This window comes from Gavialis gangeticus, unplaced genomic scaffold (assembly GCF_001723915.1).
Source record: "Gavialis gangeticus isolate Ggan-Ray unplaced genomic scaffold, GavGan_comp1, whole genome shotgun sequence".
NCBI classification, from domain to species: Eukaryota; Metazoa; Chordata; order Crocodylia; family Gavialidae; genus Gavialis; species Gavialis gangeticus.
This window is the reverse complement of record NW_017729006.1, coordinates 42,707,088-42,715,522: the sequence shown is the minus strand read 5'-3', so window position 1 is coordinate 42,715,522 and position 8,435 is coordinate 42,707,088. Positions and strand designations below refer to the sequence as shown.

Below are 8,435 nucleotides of genomic sequence, written 5' to 3'. Positions count from 1 at the left end.
TTCTAGCAGGCAGTGGTCACTGTCGCCCAGGGGGTCAAGCACCCGCAGCCCCCTCACCAGGTCGTCGCCCGTGGCCAACACCAAGTCCAACAAGGCATCCCCCCTGGTGGGGCTGTGCACCTCCTGGGTTAGATGAAGGTCCTGGACTCTCTCCAAGAACCTGCATGAGCGCTCAGACCTAGCTGACTGCTCTTCCCAGCAGATGCCTGGGAAGTTCAGGTCCCCCATGACTACCACATCCAAATGCTCAGCTAAGACTAGGACCGTTTGAAGTGCTAGTCCTAAACAAGTCCCTGATATGCCTTGATCTTTTAAGTCATAAAGATGGCATAATCAAATTTGGCCATGTCAATGACTTCAAAAAGAGAATGTCCCATATTTCTTCATTAAAAACACTGATTAGGAGCTCAGGGAGTCTGAAACCAGCTGGCCATCATCTTCAAGCAGGTTTAAGAGCAGGTTAAACAAACACTTGCATAGGATGGTTTAGAAAGGGATGAGCCTGCCTTGAGCAAGTGGTTGCACTCAATGACCACCTGAGTCCCCTTCCAACCCTACTTTTCTATGATTCTATGATTCATAATCTGAAGGAAAAGGAATCAACCAATAAAAAAAACCATGAAAACCCCGACTTCTAGCATTAATGCAGCACCACCTTGCATGACAATGAGGTCTCTGCTTCCTCCACACTCTTGTATGACCACCCAAAGCTAGGAGTCTATCAAAATGCAACACTTATGACTTAAACATGTAAGAAAGTAATCTCTAGCCATCCAGACAAATCTAGTCATAGCTTACTTAGCAGAGAAAATTATCAGCTAATCATTCCCAACCACATACTAACTGCCTGTAGTTGAATGAAATCAAAATGATACCAAATAGCCTATATCAACCCTGGTGTTTCATTTTTTTCCAGTTTGTATCAGTAGAGGAATTTCTCTATCTTAGCACCGGGAGTGTACTTGGTAGCTGTGTTGGTCTGAGACAAAAAGACATACAAAAAACTAGAACTCTCTGTTCCAAAATGATACCTTTTATTAGACCAACTGGAAAATGGCAAGAAAATTGTCCTTTTCTGCAAGCTTTCGGGAGCAAAGTCCGTTTGTCAGGCTCTGGGAAAAGTGTATATGGTACAAGATGGTAAAAAGTCCCCATAGGTAGGAAATAAACTTCATTTTTGCACACAGGGAGCTGAAGATAGAAGGTTGTTTTTTTGCCTCCCTGCCTGCCATCTGACACCTCTAGGGAGGGAATTCTATCTGATCAACACATCAAAGAGCTACTCAACACAGCTCAGGAAGACACTCTCATGGACCCAGAGGGACAGACTTTCCTCTGGCAAGGTAGGGTGTCAGTTGGTCAACTGGCCAGTAATTGATTGGTATCCAGCAGGCAATATTCCTTATCCAATGAGCCTCCTACAGATCTATTCTACCACATCAACATATGGCAGGCAAATCATCTCTCACAGGACAGCTTAAACATACCACAGTGAAATCTGCAGAAGCTGTTACAGGCAAAGCTAAGATATCAATATGTTCAGAGACAGAAATTCACTTGTGAAAAAAAATAGAAGAGGATCTTGGATCACAAGGAAATGGATTAGCATAAGAAATAATAACATGTGAATTGGGGGGATAAAATCATTTAAGAAAAATTGGGCAGGACTGAAAGTCAATAGTGATAAAATGATACTGAACTTCAGATGTGAAATTTCCATGAAATTTCTCTTTTCTGGTAAAATCAGGGTAGAATTGAGCAACTGTTAACAGCTATAAATCATTAAAAAAATTCCAGTGTGCATGTAATATTTTTAAATACATCATTCAGTGACTATCAGCATCCTGCTTTCAAAAGATAAATTTTCAGATCTCTGGCCTAAAGTGTTCCAATATAAAGAACTGCAGACATAGAAATCACAGCAATTTCTTCAGTCAGTATTTTTCTACCCTGTTCTTTTATATTCACTTTTGCGTACTTATGATAAATTCAGAATGCATTACTGGTGCGTCCCCTTGCTTCACCTCTCAGTCTTACAACATCTTGCACCCTTCAACTGTTCAACTAAGGTGCTTCTTAAACTTTTCTGTTTCCTCCCTAAATTCTTTATTGGAAAGGAATTTGTTCCTTTAAAAAGACCAAAGTCAAAGATTTAAAAACTTTGAAAAAAATCCTCTTAACTTAAGAAGCAATTAACTCAGTTTATAGAGCTCTTTCTTATAAAACTAGGCCAAATGCAGATTAGATCTTACTGCCATTAATGTCTACACAAAGACTTACAACACTGTAAACACATACACCTGTCTTGGATCTCCAATGCCTTTCACTTTGTGTACTCATCTGTGCTAGATGTAAAACAGTGCGACTTAGATCTATTTTGTACACAGGTATAAATGAATAAATAGACTATTAGGTCACGGAGAACTTTGTCCATTTTTGTCCACATGCTAGTGATTTTTTGGCTTATATCAGCCTGTAGAAAATTCAGTCAACTGAATGCGTGACTAATGTAGTGCTTCCTCCCTGCATGTAAGTGCTGCTTTGGTTCATCTACAAAATGGGGGTGGGGTGGTGGTGGGGTGAATATTCACTGTGAAAACAGGAGATATCCTGCAATTAGTACTTCCTATAAGGGAATGTAATTACAGCTGTTCATGGTGACAGTGCTGTAATCTTAGTTGCTGTTTTCAGTCCCCTGAACTATCCAGTGCTCTAAAATGTTTTAGTTAAGGAATTATAACAATATTACCAATTTTTTAGATATCCACGGTTTATATATTGTGTGAGAAGCCCCGAGAATGCAGCACATCAATCAGGTCAGAAAGTCGCTCAACTGCTACAACACTAGTTTAAAGGAATTTTGCAAACAGGTTCCACCAGCCGCCTGTCTTTCTCTTGTGGAGTGGGCTCTAGCTGCATGCACACACACCACCCAAGGATGCGTCTCCATGAAATTACCTTCACACTCTAACCTTTTTTTCCTTTTTTCAATTGTGTATCCCTACCCTCAGCTTTCCCTTCTCTTCCCAGCAGGGATCTTTAGCTCTGCAAACATCTTTTCTCTGTGGCCTTCCTTTGCTGTTTTTATAGTCCCTTCTCTTCTCCACTACTATACAGTTCCCATTTTATCTCAATAGCTCCTTCAATTTGAAAAAAAAAAAGAATATTTACACTGCCTAGAAATCAAGATCATATAGCTACTGCAGCTGCTCAAAAGTTTTCTGTCAAATGACATTTGCTAGATCTCAGCACTGAAGTTTGGGGTTTCATACAAAAAACTTTCACTGAGTTTCTATGGCCTGGCTTATGCAGAAGTACAGCCTAGACAACAATAATACCACTTCTGGTCTTAAGTCCACTAGCCTATACTTGTGTATAGTTAGTAAACATGGTTATTTGAAACCCAACTGTGTTCACCTGGTTTCTGCTGAGTAGTATGCTATACGTTTTTTTTAATGCAAAAAATACAACACTTCAGGAAATATGTCTGGATCTTTAATGGTGTTACCATAGCATAAACAACAATTACACACACACTTATTCTGTCCCTTTCCTCTCTCTCTTTCTCCACTAACAGAACATTTTTAAGTTTCTAAAGTCAAGCACTCAAAAGTTGGAAAAAGCCAAAATTTTAAGTTTTCTGTACAATGATAATTCATTCCCCGCCCTGTGAGTAGAGCTATCATGACACAGCCTTTACATGAACACTTTTTCTTCCACAGGACCTCTACCCTATTCAGTGCATATGATCTGTGGTGCTTACATGCGAGAGTAGCTCCTTAATATTCAGTTTTATCCTTATTGTTCAATGTATGTCCCCTGGCCTTATTCACCGTAAACTTTTCAAACCCAGCCAGGAAGGCAATTAACTTGTTTATGGGCTTTTCTCCGGCACTCACCACTCCAGTGTCCAGGTGCTTCACAAACGTTAATCTATCTTCATTTCTCCCCTCTGAGATGATGGGGAATTACAATGCCCATCTCTAAAATGAGAGAAATTACAGCTTTGTCTCCTAAATCACCAAGTACTTTGGCAGGTTTCCCTCACTCTCTGCTGTGCTAGTGCACAAATGAGATCTTCAGACGCTGCACTCATCCCCTTTCTGTCTGATGGGCTTTCTGTGTGAATCAAGGAATACCCTTGTATACTTTCCTCCCTCTCTGGGATCTTGAGAAAACATTTTTGCATGCATGTATGCTGATGTATGCACATCACCGCTGTGAAAGAAAAAAATATGGAGAGAAAATATAATTGTAGAGTTACTTCCATGTGGCCTGGGATGAGGCTATTGTGTTTTTGTTTTTGGCATTTGTTAACATCTTTTGGAAATGCAGTAGAAAACTAACTGTCACAGAAAGCTTTTAAATGCAGACAGTGAAGAAAAAGGCAGGAAGGAGAGAAAAAACAGCTAGTTTTGCTCACCGCCACAAACCAAATAGTTGACACACTGGCTCTGGAAACTTGTGTAGATCACATCCTACCAGCCAAGTCACTCAGAAAGTGTTTATCAGGTGCATGACCTCAGGTGGAAGTAAGCATTGTGGAACAGCAAAGAGAGCAATGCTTCCCTGAGCTAGCCAGAGCACAGCTACACTCTTGGGTGGTCAATATGTGCTGCTCAGATGATAAAACACATCTGCTGAGCTGATCACTTAACAGGGATAGCTAACTGATTCATTTGAAACCCCCCTTGCCCTTCCACTAAACTGTTATTAATTGGGATTTTATATATAGCTATACTTTTGTGCAAGCACATATCAATCAGGAACCTTTAGGTTGATATCCTAGTCTTTTACACAGCACCTGCAGACTCCAACCCAGCCTGCCTTTCTTTGCACCTGTTTTGTTTGTGTTCAGAAGTTCCCTTCTTAAAAATTATTTCTCTGCTGGGGCAATACGAATACCAAACCATGTGCTGTGTCTAGAAATTGAACAAGAAAGACAGAGAAATTCCAATATTGCCAAGAATAACCAGGAAAAAGGAACCAACAGGACTACATAAGGAAGTGATCAAGGGTCCAGTCTGGAAGCTTGAAACAGGCAGAACCAAAGCCAAGATTTGACATAAGATATCTTACAACATCTGAAATGAAACAGGTATAAAAGTATAATGTGCTAAAGGAATATATTTTAATAGGAGAAGCATGAGGAAGAGCCTTTATACATGGCAACAAGCAGGGTGGGGTGGATGGAGAACAACAAACACAAGGGTCAGGCAGCAAGTGCCTGGCAGTTCAAAGACAGCTGAAAACATTATACAGCAAAGCAACTGAAAGTTTTGCTCTGTCCACCAACCTCTGAGAAATTATTGCAATGAGGGGTCAATGCACTTCCTTCCTTTATTTTCAACAGATACACAAGCCAGAGCCATACACAGTCAGGACAAGGATGTGGAGTGAATTGCCAAAAGCTGTGCAGCAGTCTGAGCCAGAATCGCTTGTGCTAGAACTGCTTCAGAGTTGTTTAAATTATAGCACGCTTAATATATTTACACGCTATTGACAGATATCTAACAATTCTTTGGAGGATGCAAGGGATAAAGAGAACATGCCTTCCTTCAGGGAAGAATAAAGCTGATATATTTGTGATGCTTTTGCACAATAAGACAATTGACATTTTACAAACGTAAGAGTCCTGATAAGCAGAAACACACCCTACTTTGTTGTGGCATCTGTCATATCAGTTAATTTACCATTGCCTGAAGATGTTTGAAAACTGCAAAATACATGCGCTAGACAAATCCAGTCAGAGTTATTAGGTTTGTGCGTCATGGGAGCATGCCAAAAACATTCCACCAGATCACTAAAGGGAAAACAAAAATCAAGCTGGACGTTGATTAGCATTTATTCATCCTTTATTTCACAAATCAGGATTAGGACTTTAATGTAAAGAACACAACGTAATCAAAAGCATAAATTTTCTGCTACAAATCACTATGGTACTGCATGTTCTAATGTTAACTGTGCTGCATTATATCATTACTATTTAATACTGCTCTGTGTTTAAGAAACAAACAAGTCTGAACTTAATCTTCAGCCTTGATGTTATAATGAAATTTAGCAGAACTTCAAAATTAACCATTTCTGATGGGGGAAGTGGAAGGAAATTTTTGTTCTCCTGGGGAAGGTGGGAGTTTTGGGGATGCAACCCCACCACACACCTTACTCTAGGCAGCTAAGAAGCACTAAGGTATTCTAAACAGAAAGCAGGTTGCACTCTAGCTAATAATATATAAGGCAGCTGGAACCAAGCTTAAAAGAAATAAAACATCTGTGTCTAATGTGGACATGCAGTGGCAGGCTGATTGGGTTGGCATCACTACTCACAGCACAAATATGCTTCAATAATATTCTGCCTGAATATGCCTGAGTAGTTGCTCTAAGGCTAAGGCAAGGAGAGTGGTGACAAGAGCTCTTAAATTTATAATCAGCCAAGAGCAGGAAGCTCAAAAAATGCAGATGGTTTGGGGAAGCGTTTAAAGGAAACTTAAAAGAGCTGAATCAACGAAGTGCACATGCTTTGTTCACAATAATGTGGTGAAACAGGAGTCATCAATTTAGCAGAACTTCAGAATCAGAGATGTGGAGATATGCCTGTAACACCTTTTGGTATGCTGATATACTGCATGCCTTCCTCTGCTGTTACAACTGAAAAGTAATCAATGGATGCTCAGTTAATATTCACCACTCTAACTTGGTAAGTATATGGAAAATGTTCACAATTTCAAATAAAGTGACCACAGCCTCTTTAAAGCAGAGATCACATGTAAGGGGATCAAAGCAGAAAAGAGCATTTGGAAAAGTTGCTGTACAACTCCATTTGGTGAAGAACATAGTCACCAAAAAACTGTGGTTTTTAGTCATCTCTAAAATCAATCAGGAAAATTGACTGAATAGTTTCAACTAGACGTTCCTGTTTGGAGCCGAATTCGTAACTTTTCAGATGATGTTACACTGCTAATCCAGTAACCAAGCAAGTAGACTAATCACCCTCTAGGGTACAGGAGACCCAGGCTCAACTCCTACCTTTACCTGAATGTATCTACACTACAGACTTTCACCTACTAAGTAACAGCTGCTCAAGGTATTCTGGGAAAGGCTGTTATCAATCGCTCTATAATATTAAATGTACATAATGTCTATGGAGCAGTGTCTGGAAACCTTGGAAGCACAGTACTATCCCATCTTCCAAGTAAGTTTTGTAGTCACCAGGTTAGGTGAGAGGCCTTCCTTCTCCCTGGCTCAATAAATACTAGTATTTAAGTATTGCAAACAAAATGAAACAGCTTCAGTACACTGTCCCACCTCAGGACACTCTAGGAAAATCTGCGAGGGAGAGATCTCACCCTCTTTTCTGGGATCCAGCAGGGATTTGTCATGGGATTGATGGCCTTTCTCAAACAGCTATGGCCTGCTAAAATAAGTGCTTCTTACAAATATAGCTGGATAATCCAGTCTGCAAGGCAGAAAATACCATGTTCCAAGCCTGAAGCCTGAAATATTTATGGTTGGTAATATCTACCTACCTACTGAGCTTTTTTAGTAGCACTCTCAAAAGCTTCTAAAAACCCTGCATATCATAAGCATTCATTGGATGTAACATCATAGCATCCTGCAACTTATGGTATGGGTTCTTATTGACAACTATATCTTTTGTATAAATGAATGATAGGGTTTTTTCCTGACAAACTACATATGTACAGAAATGCTCAGGTTCTGTGCAGTCCATTTTTAGCAAAGCCGCTCTTAATTTTTGCATTTTTGGGGCAGTCTTCCTTAGGTCTTCTACAATCACTGTAGTCACTTTTTTACGAGAAAGTAAACCATTAAGAACACTGGGTAAAGTTCCCATAAATTTGACACAAAGAAATTTATGTGGCAGTTTCCTATACACTGGTGGCATTGTGCACAGGACAGGACTCTTTAGGTACACAGCAATCATTACCATTATTTTCTAACCATTGTTTAAGGGGAAAGAAAAAATTGATTTTTCTTGTATTTGAAGGGCTATAAAATAAACATGAAAAAGGATGAGCCAACTACATGTGACTGCATAATACCCAATATCCATCTAGCAAGGGTTTAAAGTCAGCTTTTGGGATTATTTTGTTGCAGACAGCTTTCTTGTTCTTTTTAAAGAATTTTCATCTTCATGACCCAGTGCTTTTCCACCCTCCGAAGCTGATGCACTACCATCTGTTTTAGGCCCTCCCCTTTGAGGTTCAAACAGTACTCCCGAATGAGAGCCTTTAAACCTTCTGACATGCTTGCCTACGTATCCCCTGAGTTAGGCATGGTCCGTTCTGTCCACTTCATGATATTCAGGGATGGCTCCAGGATTTGGCAAAGGGGGAGTGTGCAAGCAGCAACCGTGCTGAAGGGGTGGCTACACCCAGACTCCTCCCACCGCCAAACTGGTCTGGGTAGACAACATT

The 8,435-nt window shown here is 40.1% G+C and overlaps 1 long non-coding RNA gene across 1 annotated transcript in view; it reads left to right on the top strand.

Annotated features, from left to right (window-relative positions):
- The first annotated feature begins 1,109 nt into the window (after positions 1 to 1,109).
- LOC109291905 overlaps positions 1,110 to 8,435 on the top strand; it is a 19,913-nt gene continuing 12,587 nt past the window's right edge. Inside the window, exon 1 of the long non-coding RNA XR_002095982.1 lies at positions 1,110 to 1,204. This is a non-coding gene — a long non-coding RNA (uncharacterized LOC109291905). The remainder of the gene's footprint in view (positions 1,205 to 8,435) is intronic.